Raw genomic sequence first — 21,921 nt, 5'->3', positions numbered from 1 at the left:
AACAAAGCAGACTCCATTATCGCACCCCATCTCCGAGACGTCATTAACTGCTCCCTCAACTCCGCTACCTTCCCGGAAAGCTGGAAACATGCCGAACTCAGCGCCCTTCTGAAGAAACCCACAGCAGACCCCACTGAACTTAAGAACTACCCCCCCATCTCGCTCCTCCCATTCCCTGCCAAAGTCATTGAGAAAGCCATCAATAGTCAACTCGCCGCCTTCCTCGAATCCAACAAATCCCTCGACCACTCACAGTCCGGCTTCCGAGCCAAACACAGCACCGAAACCGCCCTCATCGCAGTAATAGACGACATTCGAACACTACTGGACAACGGAGAAACAGTTGCCCTCATCCTACTTGACCTCTCCGCAGCCTTCGACACAGTCTGTCATAGCACCCTCATACAACGCCTCAGCAACGTCGGAATACAAGGAAAAGCATTGGACTGGATCATCTCATTCCTCGCCGGAAGAACCCAGAGAGTCCGCCTCCCCCCTTTCAGATCAGAGGCCACCGAAGTCATCTGCGGCGTACCACAAGGATCATCACTCAGTCCCACCCTCTTCAACGTATACATGAGTCCCCTCGCATCCATCGCGCGCCAACACAACCTCAACATCATCTCCTACGCAGACGACACCCAGCTGATCCTCTCCCTCACCAAAGACCCAAACACCGCCAAAACCAACTTACACGAAGGAATGAAAGAAGTAGCCGAGTGGATGAAGAACAGCCGTTTAAAACTGAACTCGGACAAAACGGAAGTCCTCATCTTAGGTTCATCCCCCTCTGCCTGGGACGACTCATGGTGGCCACCGGCCCTGGGAACCGCACCCATACCTACGGACCACGCACGTAACCTGGGCTTCATCCTGGACTCCTCCCTCTCGATGACCAGACAAGTCAACGCCGTCTCATCATCATGCTTCAACATCCTACGCATGCTCAAAAAAATCTTCCGTTGGATCTCCACCGAAACAAGAAAGACGGTCACCCGCGCACTGGTCACAAGCCGCATGGATTACGGAAATACCCTGTTCGAGGCATGTGGGCTGCTGAATTCATATCTGTGCATAGATCGCCGCCTAGTGTTGGGTCCGGATGATTGCACATTGTTGTCCTGGAAGAGTCTTCGAAGTATCACGAGATAGGTGGCTCCTCCCCTGGACTACAGTGCGCATGGGCATCGACTCCATCCCCAGATTGTTTTTTTCCGCCATTGGGTTCGGATGTGTTCGGTTCCCTCTGTCGGAATCGATAGTTGTTAACTTACTTTGTTTAAGACCAAAAGGTCTTTAGGACTTGCGTCGGTATTGTCTCTCGTTCGGGTTCGTAATTTCCTCGGCTCCGAACTGGCATTGCCCTTCCGCGTGCTTACGGCGCGGACGGGCCTACTCGACGCTCCTACCTCTTCCATCATGGAACGAAGTCCATTTAAACGGTGCCCGGTGTGTGCCTCGAAGTATCCGCATATCGATGTACACCCGGTGTGCAACAATTGCTTGTCGCCGGACCACGACGAGGCCAAGTGTATGGCCTGTTCCAAGTTCCGGTCCAAAAAGACACTCAAGCTCCGCCGAACTGCGCGCCTGGAGGCCCAGCGATCTGCACCACCTCCTACGGACATCTTCGACGCTGAGGATGTCGAGGACGACGCTATCCAGGAGATCACAGAATCTAACCCAGCGTCGGAGGTCGAGGACGACTACGACGCGGAGGACGAGGATTTCGGTGAAGTCGTCGAGGAGGTAGGGGACGACGACGGGGCCCTTGCCACCGTAGAGGATAGCTCGGACGAGGAGCTTCCTCAGACTGACTCCGGGGCCATCCGCCATGATGAGGCCCAGGTCGAGGGATCGCCTTCGGGCCTTACCCAAGACCTTGATTCCCGTTCCACGGCCCTGCCTTCCGGCCACGGACATTGATACGGCGCCACTCCCGGTGCCGCCAAAACCGAAAGTGAAACCAACGGTCTCGACGCCAGACGTCTCGAAACCGAAAGCACGGATCCCGCTGGTCGGGTCGAACACTTCGGAGGCCTCGGCGCCGAAGAAATCTAAGACGGCCGTCGAGCTCAAGAGCCACGCCAAAATGGCCGACCCAAAGGCTCCTGTATCGAGGCCGAAGGTTAAAGGGTCCGACGCAGCTGCATCGGCGCCGAAGACGGTCGACGCAAGTAAGGGTCGACTCGATTCCAAAAAGAAGGTCGACGACCATAAGAAGTCCACTCTCGACCCGAAGAAGCGGCAGGACGACCCCAAGTCCCTCACTGCCTCACTTCCACTTGACAAGGCCAAGGGGGCAACGGCGTCGACTCCGAAGAGCGCATCGTCGGTCGCCACCCCGAAACCAGCTGCAAAAGACTCTCTCGAGCCGGCGCGTCCCTCCGCCTCGTTCACTAAGAAGGTGACGGAGTCCCTTCAACGGATTAGGGAGGGGACCACAGCAGTCGAGCCAAAAGACCCTGTGCCGCCCAAGCCTCTAGAAAAACCGGCGAAGGAGCCGACGCCGATTCTCTTCACCTTGCCACCGAAGACGGCGCCGAAAGCTTTCGCAGCAAAATCAGGGGCCGGAGTACCCGTGAAGGTGTCTTCCACGCCAAAGCCAGCGTTGGAGGTCCCCGGCCCGCGGCCACGGCAACTGACGGAAGAAGAGCGTCAAGAAGTTTTCATCGACGCCAACACGGGCAGTCTCTCTCTCCTCAAGAGAAAGATCACCCCTGAACCACAATTAGAGCCTTACAAGATTCCACTTAAAAGAAAGATGGACTCTGCTGGTGCCTCTGCCCTTATGGAGCCCGTATCACCACAAGCTCAAGAACTTTCACCCACTCATTCCCATGTTGAGGAAGGGGATGGCAACGACGAGGATGAGTATAGCTACTCCGTCTACTCAGACCCAGAGGATGTGACTGAACCATGGTCTGCAGGTGGCGATCCTGGAGACCCGCATTCAGGGCAGTAGCCTCAGCTTTTCTCAGCCAAAACTTCCCCAACTGAGGACTCTGCGGCTTTCAATGCCCTCATTGAGAGGGCGGCAGCCAATCACGACGTCGACCTCCATGCTGACCCAGTGGACGTCGACTTCCTCTTTGACACCTTTTCGGTCTCTGAAAAAACTGTAAAAACTCTGCCGATGCTGAAAGGGGTGTTGAAACATGCGGCTGAGGTGTTCAAAGAGCCCACCCGGGCAAGAGTCACCAACCCACGAATCGACAAGAAGTACAAGGCAGCGCCCACCGATCCTACTTATATCAAAGGACAGTTGCCTCTGGATTCCCTGGTTGTCTCCAATGCACGCAAGCGAGCCAACTCACAGACTACGGGTGATGCTCCTCCCCCAGACAAGGAATCAAAAGTCTTTGAGGCTTCTGGGAAGAGGGTGGCGGCGCAGGCAGCCAACATATGGCGCATATCCAACACACAGGCGCTACTAGCGCGTTATGACAGGGCACACTATGATACTCTAGAGACCCTTTTACAGCACTTACCCGTTCAATATAAGGAGGCGGCAGAGATGTTGATACAGGAGGGGAAGCTTATCACCAATGCTTCCATTAAGTGCGCTCTGGACGTGGCTGACACTGCCTCGCGAGCGATTAACACTAGCGTGCTGCTTCGTAGACATGCATGGCTAAGGATATCTGGGTTCAAGCCGGACATTCAAACTACCATCTTAAACCAGACGGTCAACCCAGACCACCTGTTTGGCCCCGAGGTTGATACCACCCTCGAGAAGATGAAAAAGGACACCGACACTGCGAAGTCTATGGGTGCCTTGCAATCCCAGCAGTTTCGGGGTGGGTCCTTTCGTCGCTCCAATACTAGAGGCACCTCAAGGGGTCAACTTTCACAGTCAACGCAATTCTACAAAAGCAACACCCAAACTTCTTATACCAACAAAGGTCGGGGTGGATACCGTGGCAACAACGTCAAAGGCAGAGGACGTGGGAACAACAGCTCCAGGTCCTCCACCGCCAACAAACAGTGACGCCTTGTCACTGCCCCCCGACCACGCAACACCGGTCGGGGGGAGACTCCAGCAGTTCCTGCCCATGTGGAAGTCCATCACCACGGACAGGTGGGTCAGAAAACTTATCTAATACGGTTATTGTCTGGAGCTCACATCCACTCCACCCAACATACCCCCAAAAAAACGTCCTATGTCCGGCGAGCACTTGCACTTATTGCAGCAAGAAGTCAACGTCATGCTGCAAAAAGGGGCAATAGAGCTCGTGCCCTTGCAGGAAAGAGGTGCGGGAGTTTACTCCCTGTACTTTCTGATTCCATAGAAGGACGGATCCCTCAGGCCCAATCTGGACCTCAGGCCACTCAATTTTTACATCCTCTCGGAGCATTTCCACATGCTCACGCTGCAGCAGGTTCTTCCACTGCTTCAACAGGGGGACTACCTGGCAACTCTGGATCTGAAGGATGCGTACTTCCACATTCCACTACATCCTTCACACCGAAAATATCTCAGGTTCACCATACAAAACCAGCACTACCAGTTCAAGGTTTTGCCTTTTGGGGTCACCACGGCACCCAGGGTTTTCACAAAGTGCCTAGCAACGGTGGCCGCGCATCTCAGACGTCAAAACATTCACGTCTACCCCTATCTGGACGGCTGGCTTATTCAAGCGAAGTCGGCCCAGCAGTGTGCCGACCACGTGTCCCAAATCATTCACCTTCTGCACGATCAGGGGTTCTCACTGAATTACCCAAAGTCCCATCTCCAGCCCGCTCACATACGGCAGTATCTGGGTGCGACCATAAACACTCTGGCGGCTACAGCACAGCCGAATTCAGTGAGGATCAACAGCATTCAATCGCTGATCCAAGAATTCAGACCTCAACACTCGCTTCCAGCAAGAGTGTTCATGCAGTTGATAGGCATGATGGCCTCCTGCATCTCCATTGTCCCGCACGCGAGACTACATATGCGTCCGCTTCAGGAGTGCTTAGCACGTCAGTGGACGCAGGCTCACAACCAGTTGAAAGACCTAGTGTTGGTGAGCGGTCGGGCATACAACTCTCTGCATTGGTGGAATCCACGAAACCTTTGCAAGGGCCGACCGTTTCAAGAGCCTGTGCCACAGATTATCCTGACAACGGACGCATCTCTCCAGGGATGGGGAGCTCATGTACTCCAATACACGGTGCAGGGACTATGGACGCAACAGCAAAGGAAGATGCACATCAATGTTCTGGAACTGATGGCGATCTTCATGGCCTTAAAGGCATTCAAAGTACATCTGTGCAACAAGGTCGTGTTGATCCGGACGGACAACATGACGGCCATGTACTACATTCAGAAGCAGGGAGGCACACACTCTCCGAAGCTGTCTCATCTGGCTCAGAGCATGTGGAAGTGGGCCATTCAGAGGAATATTTTCCTCATGGCAGAGCATCTCCCAGGCAAGGACAATCAGATGGCGGACCTGCTCAGCAGGCACAGCCACCAAATGCACGAGTGGGAGATACATCCATCAGTACTCCAGCCGTACTTCCAAAGGTGGGGTCATCCAGAGATAGACCTGTTCGCCACAGAGGAGAACGCAAAATGCCAAAGCTTCGCCGCCAGGTTCCCACACCCACAGTCGCAGGGCAATGCGATATGGATGAACTGGTCAGGCAAATTTGCGTACGCTTTTCCCCCAGCACCTCTGATACCGCTGGTGGCACGCAAGCTCAGGCAGCACTCGATGACTCTCATCCTAGTTGCTCCAACGTGGGCTCGCCAACCATGGTACACCACGTTTCTGGAACTGTCCGTGGTACCGCATCAAAGGCTACATCTCACACCCAGCCTTCTGACGCAGAGCCATGGCGACATTCAGCACCCAGATCCGCAACAGCTCAACCTGGCGATCTGGCTCCTGAAGTCCTAGAGTTTGGCTACCTCAACCTTCCTCCCAATTGCATGGACATCATTCGGGAGGCTAGAAAGCCCACTACTAGAGCCTGCTATGCGGCGAAATGGAAGCGGTTTGTCATCTATTGTGCAAACCGCAACATTGATCCGCTAGATGCTTCTATTCAGAACATCATCTGTTAACTGTTACATCTATACAAGTGTAATCTGGCCTATACTTCCATTCGCATTCACCTGTCTGCGATGGCTGCATACCTCCAAAATAGACAGCACCTTTCACTTTTCAAGGTGCCTGCCATCAAAGCATTTCTGGAAGGCCTCAAAAGAGTCATTCCGCCACGGACTCCACCAGCTCCTGAATGGAACCTCAATGTGGTTCTTACAAGACTGATGGGTCCTCCCTTTGAGCCACTACATTCCTGCGAGATTCAGTTCTTGACATGGAAAGTGGCTTTCCTTGTAGCAATTACATCACTACGGAGGGTTAGTGAACTGCAAGCCCTCACAATCCAAGAGCCTTTCTTCCAAGTTCATTCAAACAGGGTAGTGCTCCGCACTAACCCTAAATTTCTACCCAAGGTTGTGTCTCAGTTCCACATCAACCAAATCATTGAGTTGCCGGTGTTCTTTCAAAATCCTGAGTCACTGGCGGAGCGGATGCTCCACACCCTTGACGTTAAACGGGCCCTAATGTATTACATTGATAGGACCAAGGATTTCAGAAAGACTAAGCAGCTTTTTGTCGCCTTTGCGCCACATCAGAAAGGTAACCCTATTTCCAAGGCTGGTATTGCTAGGTGGATCGTGAAATGTATCCAGATCTGCTATGCAAAGGCAAAACGCACTCTTACCATTCCACCAAGAGCCCACTCCACCAGAAAGTTGGGGGCCTCTATGGCTTTCCTTGGAAACATTCCCTTAGAGGACATATGTAGAGCAGCCACATGGTCTACCACACACACATTTACTAAGCATTACTGTGTAGACGTGCACTCCAAACAGCAGGCAGCTGTAGGGCAGGCTGTTCTCAAGACACTTTTCCAAACTGCTGCAGCTGGCACTGGCGGTCGCTGCTAATGGAGGGACTGCTATGTATTCTATGCACAGATATGAATTCAGCAGCCCACATGCCTCGAACTGCAAATGCTACTTACCAGTATGCATCTGTTCTTGGCATGTAGGGCTGCTGACATTCATATCGCCCGCCCTCCTCCCCGGCGCCTGTAGCAGCTGCAGTATTCACATATATACTCATAGCATGGTCATCATTCACTGAGTTTCACTCCATCTTGGCCACAATGGCTAAAAACAATCTGGGGATGGAGTCGATGCCCATGCGCACTGTAGTCCAGGGGAGGAGCCACCTATCTCGTGATACTTCGAAGACTCTTCCAGGACAACAATGTGCAATCATCCGGACCCAACACTAGGCGGCGATCTATGCACAGATATGAATGTCAGCAGCCCTACATGCCAAGAACAGATGCATACTGGTAAGTAGCATTTGCATTACGCCGGAACCACAGCCAAACTACAGAAAAAACTCCAACGCATCCAAAACGCCTCAGCCAGACTCCTACTAGACATCCCCCGCCAAGCTCACATTTCCGGTCACCTGAAAGACCTCCACTGGCTCCCCGTCAACAAGAGAATAATGTTCCGTCTCCTCACCCACGCACACAAAGCCCTCTACGACCTAGGATCCGAATGCCTCAACACGCGCCTGTCCTTTTACACACCCACCCGCCAACTACAATCGTCCAATCAAGCCCTCGCCGCAATTCCGTGCATCCATAGATCCACCATGGGGGGAAGATCCTTCTCCTACTTAGCGGCCAAAACCTGGAATTCTCTCCCCACCCACCTCCGCCTTACACAGAACCACCTCTCCTTCAGAAAGCAACTAAAAACTTGGATATTCAATAAGTAAAGTACCCCCTCCTCCCTCAAACGCCTTGAGACCCTCTGGGTGAGTAGTGCGCTATACAAATTTTGAACTTGAACTTGAACTTATAACCTTCCTGATACCCACAATAAAAAAGAGCAAAACCGAGCAGCCGGTCAAACTGAAAAAGTGGACCCGGGACATCAAAGACCCTAATATTGAGCTACTAATAGCAAGATGTGAAAAGGAACTAAGGGCTAGATGTAGGTAATTGTAAATTACCGATTCGAAAATACCGAATGTTACCGATTCGGTATTTTCGAATCGGTAATTGCAATGTAGATAATAATTCGGTAAAAAATACTGAATCAGAAAGATTCGGTATTTACAGAATCGGTATTTACCGATTCGTATTTGCCATTGATTCCTATGGGCCTGGAGGCAGCCCTGGTTAGTGCTGGTGTGCACATGTGGCACACATACATGCCCTAAGGGCACGTGTGTCTGCCACATGGCACTGGTGTAAATGCACATTTATGCATTCACATAGGAATTCCTTATTTACCACCAACTAATAGTTGGTGGTAAATAACGAATTATTAAAGCCCAGAAGCACTGTTTACAGTGCTTCCTACATCTCATTTACCGATTCGGTAAATACCGAATCGGTAAATGATGATTCGGTAAATACGCAATCGGTAAATACCGAATCGTTAAATACCGATTCGTTATTTACTGAATCGGTAAAATAGCCTCCTGCATAGGAAAAGGCTTTTACCAGTCGGTAATGGACGATTTCGGCTGTTATCTACCGGTAAAAGTCTACCTACACCTGGACCAAAATCCGCCCAACAGCGTACTGAACGCTAACGAACTCACTGAGCACTACACTAAGTCAATGACGAACATAGTCAACTCCACCATACCACTAAAACTAAAAAGAATATCTGAGAAGGATAAAAATCCATGGTTTAATGAGACACTGAATGAAGAAAGGCATGAACTAAGACTTGCAGAAAGAAAATGGAGACAGCACCCATCATACCCCCAGCTTAAAACACTCAGAAACACCAGAAACGAGTACAACAAAAAAGTACTCAACTCCAAGAAGGAATTCTTTAGATCGGAACTAGACAGCGCCATAAACAGACCGGGGAAACTATTCGAGATGTTAAAGCAACAATCAAATAGGTTGACTAAATCCGCACAAGAAACTACTAAAACTCAACTGAGCTGCAAAGAATTCTCTACATTCTTCACTGACAAGGCCATCACGCTAGAAAGAGAGCTCAGGTTGGCAGCCGACAACCTTCCTAGACAACTACCAACACAAAGCAATAATACCACGACAAACGATCATGGTAGATTGAAAAACAATGCACATTGGGCAAACTTCAAGCTATATGACCAGAATACCATTGACACAACTCTTATCGGATATCAAACCTAACAACCTCTACAATGACCATCTCCCCTCTAAATGCTTGAAAAGAATCAATCATATCGTCGTCCCAGTATGGACAAAGATAACAAATGCCTCACTAACTCAAGGGATCCTACCAGAAAGCCTAAAAACAGGTCAAGTCCTCCCCATCATCAAAACACCTACAGCGGACCCGGCAGAGCCTTATAACTTTCGCCCATTAACCAATATTCCAATACTTGGCAAACTAATCGAGAAATGTGTACAAAATCAACTGAGCAACCAAATCGCCAATTTCAAGCTGCTGGGCGACTGCCAATCTGGATTCAGACCAGGCCACAGTACAGAACCCGCAATCTTACACATAGTAGATGATGCGCTGCAGGTCCTAGACCACAATCAACCTTGCCTAGCAGTCCTTCTTGACCGGTCGTCTGCCTTTGACACGGTAAACCATGAAAAATTGCTAGCCAGGCTTCAAGACAAGATGGGACTATCTGGAATTCTGAAATGGTTTGAATCCTTCCTCCCGAACAGAACTCAAAGATTCCTAGTCAACCAGACGCTTTCCCCATCATGCCCAAATTCGATTGGAGTCACTGAAGGATCTACACTATCCCCATCACTATTCAACCTTTATGTCGAACCCCTCACAGAAATTCTCCGAGACGCATGCATATCTTATCACATGTACGCGGATGACACTCAGATCTACATCAAGATAACGTCATTGAAAGACACAAAATGGAATTCCTATTAATATCACCACAGAAGGAACCCACAGAAGTGAAGGAATGGACCAAACTGATCACGGCGCTAAACTGCACCCCAACACTAGTTGAATCTGCAAACTCACTGGGTATCACGCTTGATAAGAACCTAGACATGAAAGCCCACATCAAATCAATGACAAAAAGTGCCCGGTTTCACCTGAAGTATATTAGAAAAACAAGCATTGGAAATGCAATAGGTCTCGCAGCATTAGAGTTAGTGCTTTTAGAATTGTTTATGGGGTTTTTTTGTACATCTTTAGCATTTTTGTTTCCTGTAGCCAATGCTAAAGAATTACAAAAAAAAAAGGCATAAACATTTCTAAAAGCTCTAACTCAAATGCTCCGAGACCTATTGCACTGTGTGAGGGTGAGGGGTTGAGTGAGAGTGAGGGTGAGTGAGGGTGAGGGTGAGTGAGGGTGGGTGAGGGGTTGATGTTGAAGGTGAGGGGTTGAGGGTGAGTGAGGGGTTGAGGGTGAGTGAGGGTGAGGGTGAGTTAGGGTGAGGGGTTGAGGGTGAGTTAGGGTGAGGGGTTGAGGGTGAGTGTGAGGGGTTGAGGGTGAGTGAGGATGAGTGAGAGTGAGGGTGAGTGAGGGGTTGAGGGTGAGTGAGGGTGAGGGGTTGAGGGTGAGGGGTTGAGGGTGAGTGAGAGTGAGGGTGAGTGAGGGTGAGGGTGAGTGAGGGTGGGTGAGGGGTTGATGTTGAGGGTGAGGGGTTGAGGGTGAGTGAGGGGTTGAGGGTGAGTGAGGGTGAGGGTGAGTTAGGGTGAGGGGTTGAGGGTGAGTGTGAGGGGTTGAGGGTGAGTGAGGATGAGTGAGAGTGAGGGTGAGTGAGGGGTTGAGGGTGAGTGAGGGTGAGGGTGAGGGGTTGAGGGTGAGGGGTTGAGGGTGAGTGAGGGTGGGTGAGGGTGAGGGGTTGAGGGTGAGTGAGGGTGAGGGGTTGAGGGTGAGTGAGGGTGAGTGAGGGTGAGGGGTTGAGGGTGAGTGAGGGAGAGTCTCATTGTAGGTACATGGCTTTAGTAGGGTAGCGGGGAGAGGGAACAGACGGAGGATAAGGGGAGGGGGAGGAGAAATGTGACACAGCGGGCAGGGGAGGGGGCGGAGCGGGGGCCTGGAGTCCGGCTGAGGGAACTGATGTGCACGCGCTTTTAAGCTCAATGCGCATGCGCATCCGCATTGAGCTTAAAAGTCACGGGCACTGCAAGGAATCGCCACGATTCCTTGCAAGTTGGACAAAGAGTGGATAAGCCCCCATAGTCTCGCTTGCTCGATGCGCATGCACATCGACAGGCGAGACCTAAAAACAGCAGGTAACAAGAGCGATTGTCCAAAGTGGGAAAAGGGGATGTTAGACTGGGGCATCGTAGATATCATTCACTCTGCGCCCGAATGTAATAACTATAAGGCTAAGCCCCCTAACCCCTGATTGCGTGTGCAAACCAGGTCACAGCATCACAGGATCAGTATTTGCCCACAACAAATGGCATCCAGGGACCAAGTTCACATGTAGGGCAATAGAACAATGTCAACAAATATGGGATGCAAACATACAGAGATATACATGGACAGGAACTAACACACACCCTTGAATAGCAATGGAATTAACATAATTTTCTTTGTTTCAGAGGAAATGGGGCAGTAAAGATGGGAAGCAACCTCAATTGTTACACCACCATGGACGATGCGGACATACAGGGGCACCGCTGGCCTGATGGATCACTTTAGTCAGTGCAGGACACATGCAACTACCCCCAAACTGAATGACTTCTGTACACTTGTAACTCTACATACGCCTACCCCCGTGATACCAGAAGTGGACCTCTCCGACTTGCATAACCATCCCATGGGCCGTTATAGTAATGGACCGTGGTTTGATTTTTGTAAACGTTATTTTACCAACATCACTTCTCGTGTTATCATTGATGTCACATTTTGCGACATATCACGTTTTGAACTGTTATCAAATATATGACCAAGTTCTCACTCCTACAGATTTTCAGATCTTGGGAAGCTGCAAAAGAGCAAGTTGGGCTGTAAAAAGTAAACTAAGGAGCACGCTTTAAGGCAGATCACCCTGCAACTGATGAACTACCCACCTCGGCAGTGTAGTCCACCTTCACTTTCGTGATGGTCCAGTAGCAAGGGTCTTCGCTGCTCTGCAGCCACGACTTGCGGGTCACAATCCGCCCGATGCCGAAGTGACGCAGCCCGCTGAGCAGGGCAAAGAGGCGGCTTTCGTTGCGAACGTCCTCCCAAGCCAGCACGGGTAGCCGCTTTCCAGTGAAGGGTCGGGTCATGGTTTGGTAATCCAAGGCATAGCGCTGCGAATCACGCGGGCGATTCTTTAGAGCCCGATACTCGCGAATCTTGCGAGCCATTTCGGCAATCAGCCGCAAGCGCTTCTTCCGAGCCATCGCTAACTCGAAATGGCCACGGACACACAATCAGAAAACACTACGATAAGCCTCAAGCTTTGAAATGTCCCGCTGTAGCTTTCACTTAATAACCTGATTTCTGGCTTGCGCTATGATAGGACACAGAATAACATCGTATGTGACGGTAGGAACGTTCCATCCGAATCTGTTGCAGAAGGAATGGCAAACCAGAGTACCCGCATCTATGGGTTGAAGAACATGCTGTTGGTGGAAGCAGCCATTGTAAGGTCATTAAGGACTGTGCACCCGCCTAAACAGACCGACTGTGAAACGGAAGCTCAAGGTCGCTAAGGATTGGTTCCCCCCAGGTGACTATCACGGAAAATAAGTTAGCCTCTACTCATAGGTGCACTTTATTTCGCGCCGGAAGTAGGCGGGTTCTTTGTCTTAGTGTAGTAGGTTTGCATTTCTCAAGAAATAAAGCATCTTCAAAAGACGAATTGAGTAGCCATGTTGGAATGGGGAACTCAGCGTATCGTATCCTATACTTATAGTGAAGTAATCCCCATAGTGCTTTATATTCCACTAAAACACCTTAATGAAAACTTAGAGCTTTCGATAATCAACAGACCGCCCAGTTAGAACAGTTACTACATCAACATTTTCAATATTCGTCTTATGTCTGTACGCCATATTTGAGTTAGCCGTCGAGTAACTGATGTGTGTGAGAGTAAGTGTGTCCCTTCGGCACCCAGACCCACTTCACCGGTTCCACATTATAGTCAGTGAGAAAATTCCACACGGCGATTTTATGGAGTTTTAAACACGTTTCGTTCGGCAGCACGGGAAATGAAGAAACTGGGCTTCGATGCAGACAAGCGAGCAGCAGGAACTCTGATCAACGGAACCGTAGTTGGATGCAATTTTATGCGGGTTGCGGAAAGAAGCAAATCAACGGAAGTGTGTTTGTTTTTGGTGATTTGAAATGACACCGTCTGAGCCATGAACCTAGACATCAAATAGTTGTGTTCCCCCGAACCTTCAAAGGCAGAGCTGCACTGCTCATGTGAGCAAGGAATTTCAACTAATTGAAGAAAAAATAAACTCAGCTGACAGTGGCGGACGCATACAATCAGTGCCGATGTGCAACTAAAATCCATTGGAATTGCCTTGCCAACAGTTCAATGTATGCCCAAAACCCATTACGCAAAATACATCTCGTAACAAGACGGAGGGAAGAGAGGGGAGGGGGGAGGAGAAATGCGACACGGCGGGAAGGGGAGGGGGCGGAGCGGGTTAAATTAAACTAACAAGACGGACGGAGGAGAGGGGAGGGGGGAGGAGAAATGCGACACGGCGGGAAGGGGAGGGGGCGGAGCGGGTAAACAAAGACGGACGTGCACGCGCTTTTAAGCTCAATGCGCATGCGCATTGAGCTTAAAAGTCACGGGCACTGCAAGGAATCGCCACGATTCCTTGCAGTGTGGATAAAGAGTTGATAAGCCCCCATAGTCTCGCTTGCTCGATGCGCATGCGCATCGACAGGCGAGACCTAATGAAACCACTCATCTCTACGGTGGACCTCAAACTGGCAGGCCAGTCCTTAGTTATTTCAAGGATTGAATATGGATGTACAACTCTAGCAGGTCTGTCAAACATTTCCATGTCTCAATGAGGCCGCAAGACTCATTACTGGATCCAGAAAATACGACCATATCTCCCTTCACCTGATAGCATTAAACTGGTTACCATACGAAGCCAGAATTCAATTAAAACTGGATGTACTACACACAAAGCACTTACAAAACTCAAAGTACCTAGCTCAGAAAATAGAGCTTTCAGGGGGAAGCAGACCCGCTAGGAGTGCCAGAGAACTGCTGCTGAAACCACCCATCTTTCGGAAGAAGAAAACGTACGACAGAGCTTTCTCCGCAGCAGCCCCCAGAACATGGAACTCACTCCCTCCAAATATTAGGAAAATTACAAACATAGCAACATTCAAGAGGGAAGCAAAGAGCTTCCTAATGAGCGAGTTTCTTCCATAAGGCTAGACTGTTCACTGTAGCATCGTGTCTAACACCCAAACGTCGATCGTCAACGTGTCTGACGGAGAACTCTCTGAAAGCAGCTCAGAACCATGTGTATAGAAATACCGTTACACCTTGTAAAAATTGTTTATGCTGAAACCGATAAGAAAGTCATGTACAGGAATATTATATGTAGTAATGCTGCTATTCGCACTGTATCACAAATGTTCCAAATGTAACTGTGAAGCGCAACCCTACAAGCGCAAGGTCAAGTACGCGCTATATAAAACTCTATAAATAAGTGTAGATATAGCCCCTCCATCTTTTTTTCCACATGTCCCATGCCTCTGACATGCCACGTCAGTATTTTTGTGGTGTTACCTATCATAGCTTCGCGTCTCTCCATCAGCAGTATTCCCACTGCTGACTCCTATGTGTCCCCATCACATACACATCACATACGAGCAGTTTAAAATTACCCTAAACAAAACTCTAATACAGTACTGAATTCTCCCCAACTCCCACCTTCCATTGGGCAGCACGTGCAACAAACCCACCCCTGCAACTAGCAGTTTATGGCAACTCATCCACTACCCCATCCCCTCCCACGAGAACAGAAAGACTCCCAACTAGTGCTTGTGCTTAGCTGATGCACCGCTTATCAGTGGGAGTGGCGAAGTCCGTGGTTCTTGAGCCCCTCACCCCTTGCAGCAGGGTTTACGTTTGCTATTGCCTGCGGAGCGCTCAATTGATCTACATTGGTTATTACACATTTTGCACAGGTCTTTCCTGTCCATTTTGCACAGGTCTTTCTTGTCCTTACCCTTCCATACTCTCTGACCAGTAGCTGCAGGTTTGACTGGAGCGGCGTGCCCATTATTTCTACCCCATCACCATCAGGTCTACCAGCGTGAGGGCACATCCTCTTGCCCCCAGATCGCTTTCCGCACCCCTCTGGATGAATGACATGAGTATAACTCACAATTGTGTTTGCCTATTACGGTTTGGCTGATTTGTCCTTAACCATTGTGAAATACAGTCCTGGGCAGCTCTCCGAGCCCACTGCTGCTAGCTGTCTCGGGTCCCCTGCATTCAACCAGTATGGGTGGCGCCTGTACCTTGTCCTCTTATGGGGCAGTCCTCCGGCCCACGGTGGCTGTTCTCTCAAGGGTCACTCCCTTGGCTCCCCTATGGTATGTCACCTTTCGTTTGTGTTGTAGCGAGGGGGCAGCTTCAGGGTTCCTTGGTTTTATCAGTCTTGGGTTTTTTTTATTACTTCCTTCCGGGGGGGTAGGATGGTGCCCCTGTCTTGCTCCCTCTTAGGGCCACCCTTGCTCCTCAAAAGCTCACTTCGCTTGCCTCCCTACATGGGACCCCCTCTCACTGCTTCAAAGTGGCTGTGTTCCCGGGGCCTTCTCCGTGTATTGCATCGCTCGAGTCATGCACGCCACGGCCTGCCATTCTTCTCAGAGTGCTGCGGTGCCTCCCCACGTGTCGCCTGGGTCCCATGAACCTTGACCGCTTCAAACCCCAACTTTCACCAAATGGCAACTCACATGGATTGATCCTGAATACCGATCTCATCCTCATGGAATACACTCCCAAAAACAAATAAGCCTGGCGTTGCCTCTCTCTTCTAAAGCTAGTGAAACAGTATCTTCTAGGAGCTACTTGAGGAATGCTTTTCAAGCCCTCTTACTCGTGTATGTGGATGGTGGAAACGGCCTGCTCCAGGACCTTTCAGACTCCACACGGACACGCCTCAAGGGCATCCTACCCAGAAGCATGTCTCATTCAGGCCTAAGGAAATATGGTCACGTCACCCCGACTCATATCCAACTCCCTTGGCTCCCCACGCTGTCATGCACCATCTTCAGAACCAGCTGCATCATCTACAAAGACATCAGGACCAGCACCCCGCTTATCTTTCAGACAGGCTCCTCACCTCTGGTGGCTCTCGACACACCCGTGGCCATGCGCCATTAGGATGCAGACTTAAGAAGTGTTAAGAAAAGAAAAGACAAGGCAGGCCTTTTCCATCGATGCACTCTGGATCGGCGTCCCATGTCCATCAGGACCGCCCCTACGCTGCTTCAGTTCATGGAAGAAGTGAAGACTCGCATTTTTGGAGAACACAAAATCACAATGCCTTACCATCCACAACTCAACTTCCTCTCCTATTACTCACCACTCGAAGCTGATGAAAAAGATGCAGATCTTATGGATGTAAAGCGTGAGGTGGTACAAAAAGGCTGCTCTGTCCCTAGAAGTGTGTGGCAGGATTAGACACCCTGACGAATGGGACCGGATGTTGCTCAGACCACAATCTTGACATCCTTTGTGAACCACTGTAGGAGAGTAGGGTCTGCTATCCTATGGTCACCCCAATTTTTGCTTTTTGCTTCACTGGTTTTCGACTTAATGTGGCTGTGGGCCTGCTAATCAGACCCACAGCCTGCTGTTCTCTCTCTAAATTCACATACATGTACTATAGGTACATAACCAATTTGGTACTGGACATCTTGTCAGCCCCTATACAGTGCACTATAGGTGCCCAGGGCATAGGTGCATCCAAGGCCTACTAGGGCTGCAGCATATCTTTTGCCACCCGTGGCTGGTCCTTAAATTGGCACAACTGGCTGATCACTCAGCTGGGGCAAGGTGGTGTAATCACCTTTTGCTTGGATATAGTATACCTATATCTAAACCTATATCTGGACACATGTATACTAATAAGTCACTCCTATGGCAGGCCTTAACAATCCTGGAGGCAGAGTGATTGGTTTTATGTGAGATGGTGCTCTAGCATGAGCTGAGCCTGTCTGCAGCTGTCGGGACCAACTCCCTTAGCTGTTCCGGGATATTGCCATACCATATACTCTTAAATGCATTATAATCCTCTTGGTTATGTGCTAACTTTGGTTTGGCTTTATCAAAACATGTCGTGTAAGGTGTCATACGATTTGGAATACTACCCCCTCACCAGTCCTGGCGACGGGGGTAGCATTCCACCCTTCTAGAGGGAGAAGACATGTTACTTTGCTAAAACGCGGTTAATCCTAACCAGAGCCTCAGCAACACAAAATGGATGCTGCTGCCCCGACACAAGTCTGACCTCCTGCTGCTGACCGAAACTTGGCAGAGGAGGCCTGGACAAAGGGTTTCCCGTCGCGGGGAGGTGCTACCTTACTCCAGACAGGAGATAGTGGATTGGAGCAGGGAAGGCTGAAAGAAGCTAGACACTGCGTGGGGAGCACAAGGCTTCCCCTTGCAAAATCCAGTCAAACCGGTTCTGGGGCACTCCAGCCCCAGTCCTGGTGCGAAACTGGACAAAGGGAAAGGGGTGTAACCACCCCCTTCCCTGGTCCCACTCATAGGAGGGACCTAGCAGGTAATCCAGCCCACAGATTTGTAATAAAGGTGGGAGCAGTGCCAGCGCACATCAGATTATCCTGACTGAAACTTTGATACAGAACTCTGGACCCTTCGACATCCCACTCGATGTGGAAGACTGAAGAATCTCCCTTGTGGTCAAGGAGTGACCACCCTGTGCAAACAGGCACCATCCAGCGCCTCACCGTTTGCTTTGTTGCAGTTCCCGCCGGAACTCGAGCGACAGAGATCGACAAGACCCAGCTTTCCCACCTTCCAACAGCCCGATTCACAGTCCCAGCGAATCTGAGACCCGTGGAGGCGACCTGAAGCGTGGGGCCGGCCATCTTGGAAAAACCACGAAGTGCTGACGGTGCAGCTCCCGAGGCTCTCTCGACGCTGTGCATTGGGGTTTGAGAAGCCCGAGCAGCTTTTGCACCAAAGCTCACCACTCCACACTCTCCGAGTGCTGCGTGGGGCCCTTCTGCATTTACCTGCTCGACGCTTTGGTCCGGTCGCTTGCCCGTTGGCTAGCGGCCCCAGTATCGACGAACCTTTGAATTTGCTTTGCCAGTCCGGTTGCTCTGGACTGGCCCTCGCTCCCCTGAAAAGGAGCACACGCTCTGACCTTGCTGGTCCGAGTAAGAAGCGATCTTCGAATCCTGCGTGGGTTGCGCTTGCCAAGGTTTGTTTGCTCCAATCCGGTAGCCGACACCGCCGACAGCGAGAGCTTTCGTGGGACAGCTCGTGATCCACTCCTGGACATCCTCGGTGTCCCAGAGTCCACATGGCAGCGGAGACAAGCTTCATGACAACCACCTGATTGCGCCTGACATTGCCTGGTTCCTTCTTGGTTCCACCCTGGTCACTGCTGAGTGACCCAGACTCTGTCCCCTCTGCTTTCAGGTACCCTTCAGCTTCGATCCACCCTTGGATCGCACCGGACACTTCTCTTCTGGCCGCCTGCAGCATCATCATCTCCAGGCTCCATAGATCCACACGACGAAAGACGACACAACTTTGCACCTGTGCACCCGCTTCCTGTGGGTGAGGTAACTCTTGAACGCCGGTGCTCCTGTATAGGTATACACCTCTAGTGTCTAAGTCTAAAGTTTGGTCATTCTAGTCCAGTCGGAAAATTCCTAAAACAGTAACTTTGTAACTTTTACGCACCATTGACTTTGCATTGGTGCATGCTTGTGCTTTAAGCGCTGCACCCGAGTCCCGCGGGCTTTTACCGACTTCACCACTGCTAGTCCCGAATAGCCCCAGCGATTCCCAAGGCCTCAGGCCTTACCACTGTTCAATTAGTGATACTAATACCACTATTTTAGTATATGGTTTGAGTGGCCCCCGGCCTCATCCATAATTGTGCAACTTTCATATGTTTCACTGTGCTTTTGTTTAAACGCTTGTGCCTCTGCACTCATAAAGAGTACAGAGGAGTATTCTAGTAATAAATACATATATTTTTATAAGATATAACTTGTGTGGTGTCCTTTCATTTGATATTACAGGATTGCATATGGTAAAACAGCTTGCTTCACATGCCTTCTTGAGTTTAGCCTAAGACTGCTTTGTCCATGCTACCCCTAGGATTGCTTGTCTATAAGGTTGACTTACAACCACCACCATAGGGGATTGTTTGGACTGATACAAGGTGCCCACAGAATTGGAGACATCATATATCAGGCCAACTTCTCACAACCACACTCAGCAAAACATCCAGTACCGTTCCTTTGTGTGTTAATGGCATGTTACGAATATGCGAAAAACGTTTGTATTCCCCCAAACTGTGGCCATAGCTGAACGTTTAGTCATGCCAGTGAAGCCTTGCTGCTTTGTAGCTCAGGAGTTGGAGGCTAGGCCTCCAGAGGAATGTACTCATCTGATGCGAAATGGAGTTTTTAAAATCGTGCTTGCTTTTTCACAACGTGGACGTCTATTGCTACATGAGCGTTTCTCGCACAACTACTTTTAGTGAGGCAATCGGCTCTGGACTTGAGGTCATGTGATCCCAGCAGAGGAACAGTGCTGTCCCTCTCCCAGGTCTGATGAATTCAGGAGGCAGGGTTTATGGATTCTCCCGAAGCAAAAGAAGACACATGTCCGGAGTTTGTTATGAATCTCTTGGGATTAAGAGTTATGCCTCGCAGGAGATCTTGCGGGGATGGTGAACACCGGGATGCTGCTGGGCGCCCTCATGGGTTCCAAAGGAGGGAGGTGAGGAGCCTGATGACGCCATGTGTGTTATCCTCATCAGAAGTCCTCATCCTGGGACAGTTCAATGCATTCAGTGTGGTTAAAGAAATATTTATCAACCTGTAGAATCGAGGAACATTGAGGGAAAGTGTCTCTTCCGTGGGATGTCCGTTCAAGGAAGTAATGAGCTCTGGACACCTGGAGCGAGCTTCCTCCTCAGTCTCCTGACAGAAGATGATTATAATTTGTAAAGTCAAAGGGCATATATTTTTTGTCCAGACTGATGACATGTTTTCACGAGGTCAAACATTCATCGTCACCGATTCGAGATCACGCCCATGTCTCAGGGGCACCGAAGAGTTCAGAGCCTGATGGACCGGGTTCACATCTGCGAGTCTCTGGTGTGCTTGTGGCTTGTATTTCCAGATGCTGAGTACCAGAATACTGTGCTACTAATTTAGAGTAACCAAACATTGACCATAAAAATGCTAAATCTGTAGACTAGGGAAACCTCCTTTACATCGCGGTGATTACACTGCAATGCATTTAGAACTTGCACTGGAGGGCGCTATAACCTAAGGACTAGTAAGATTTACTATTCCAACACCTTGCCTACTGTAGGTAGACTGGTGTTGGAATAGTAAATCGTACTGTCCCTTAGTCCAGCGCAAGTCTTTGTAACGACTTGCGTTGTAAAAACTGCGATGTTACATACCGCAATCATTTTGATCGCGTTGTAACATCACATATTCTTAGAATATGCTGTGTTTTTATTACAAATATCTGCATATCATTTTTTTGTGTGCAAATACAGTATACATGTAGACACTATAATTCTAAAACACCTATCATGTATTAAAAATAAGCCAGCACATTAGCACACCCCTAGAATGAACCAATCCTAGCTCTGAATCCAACCCTAGCCCCAGAACATACCTAAAACCTACCTTGATACATGCATGTTGATGCAAGTGCACACAATATCTTTCTCCTGACTATATTCGCAGAACAGTACTTTAAAAGGACATTTTGCTGGTTCACCATATTCGTCCTCCTGCAGATAAAACCAAAGCTGGCTCTGTAGCAGTTCAAGGGCATGTTTGCCCCACTGAAGACCACCCTAGCTCGACTGCTCCTTAGAATCATCCAGGCCCACAGCATTCCAGAGCTGGTGCTGAAGTGTGTGAGATGCAGAAGTAAACACTGTCTGTAGTGACTGCTGCACTCTTCATCCCTCTCCCCAGATACAGCCACTTGTCATGGTCCTAGACTCTAGAGCAAGGACTGGGTGCAGAGGAGGAGAATAAGAGTGTCCTGGCAGGACATGACAGGATGACAGCTCTGCGGTGTCCTTAGTCCCTTGCAGGGACTGAGCGCCTCATCCTTACTATGGAACTGGCTGTGGGACTGAGAGTGTGTTGAATGGCTTTTTGTTTTTGTGTCGAACACTCAACCCCTTGCCAAATTGGTGGAGTCATATGGTGTTGCAATAGTCTCCTATGCAGACGATACACAACTGGTGATCAACCTGTCCCGTGATCCAGTTGTGGACGCTGAGAATTTCTCGGCCTGCTTGGTGGCACTTGACGGCTGGATGAAACAGAACTGTCTCCGCCTTAATGGTAATAAGACAGAAGTTCTTATCGTAGGTCCCTGTCCTTCCATCTGGACCTCTGCCTGGTGGGCCATTGAACTGGGCTCTGTCCCGGCCCCGGTAGACACAGTTAAAAACCTTGGCTTTCTTCTTGACTCTAATCTAGCCTACACCAATCATGTTGGTAAGGTTGCGGGAAAATGCTATGGACTCCTGAAGGTCCTGAGGAAAATCCTGGACCTATTGCCCCCCAGCTCCAGAAAAACCATGGTACATGCCCTGGTCACCTCCCATTTAGACTATGGGAACTCCCTCCTACGTGGACTTAGCAAAAAAGGCCTAACACAGCTACAACGCGTCCAGAACGCAGCTGCTAGGCTGGTCCTTAACCTCCCGAG

At 49.9% G+C, this 21,921-nt stretch overlaps 1 protein-coding gene across 2 annotated transcripts in view; it reads left to right on the top strand.

Moving 5' to 3' along the window:
- The window catches only part of TBC1D13 (TBC1 domain family member 13), a 219,662-nt gene that overhangs the window by 172,688 nt on the left and 25,053 nt on the right, over positions 1–21,921 (top strand). The gene's annotated exons all lie outside the window — the stretch shown is intronic.

The sequence above is a fragment of the Lissotriton vulgaris genome, chromosome 5, assembly GCF_964263255.1.
Source record: "Lissotriton vulgaris chromosome 5, aLisVul1.2, whole genome shotgun sequence".
Lineage (NCBI taxonomy): Eukaryota > Metazoa > Chordata > Amphibia > Caudata > Salamandridae > Lissotriton > Lissotriton vulgaris.
The sequence above is the reverse complement of the archived record's forward strand: the minus strand, read 5'-3'. Positions and strand labels throughout refer to the sequence as shown.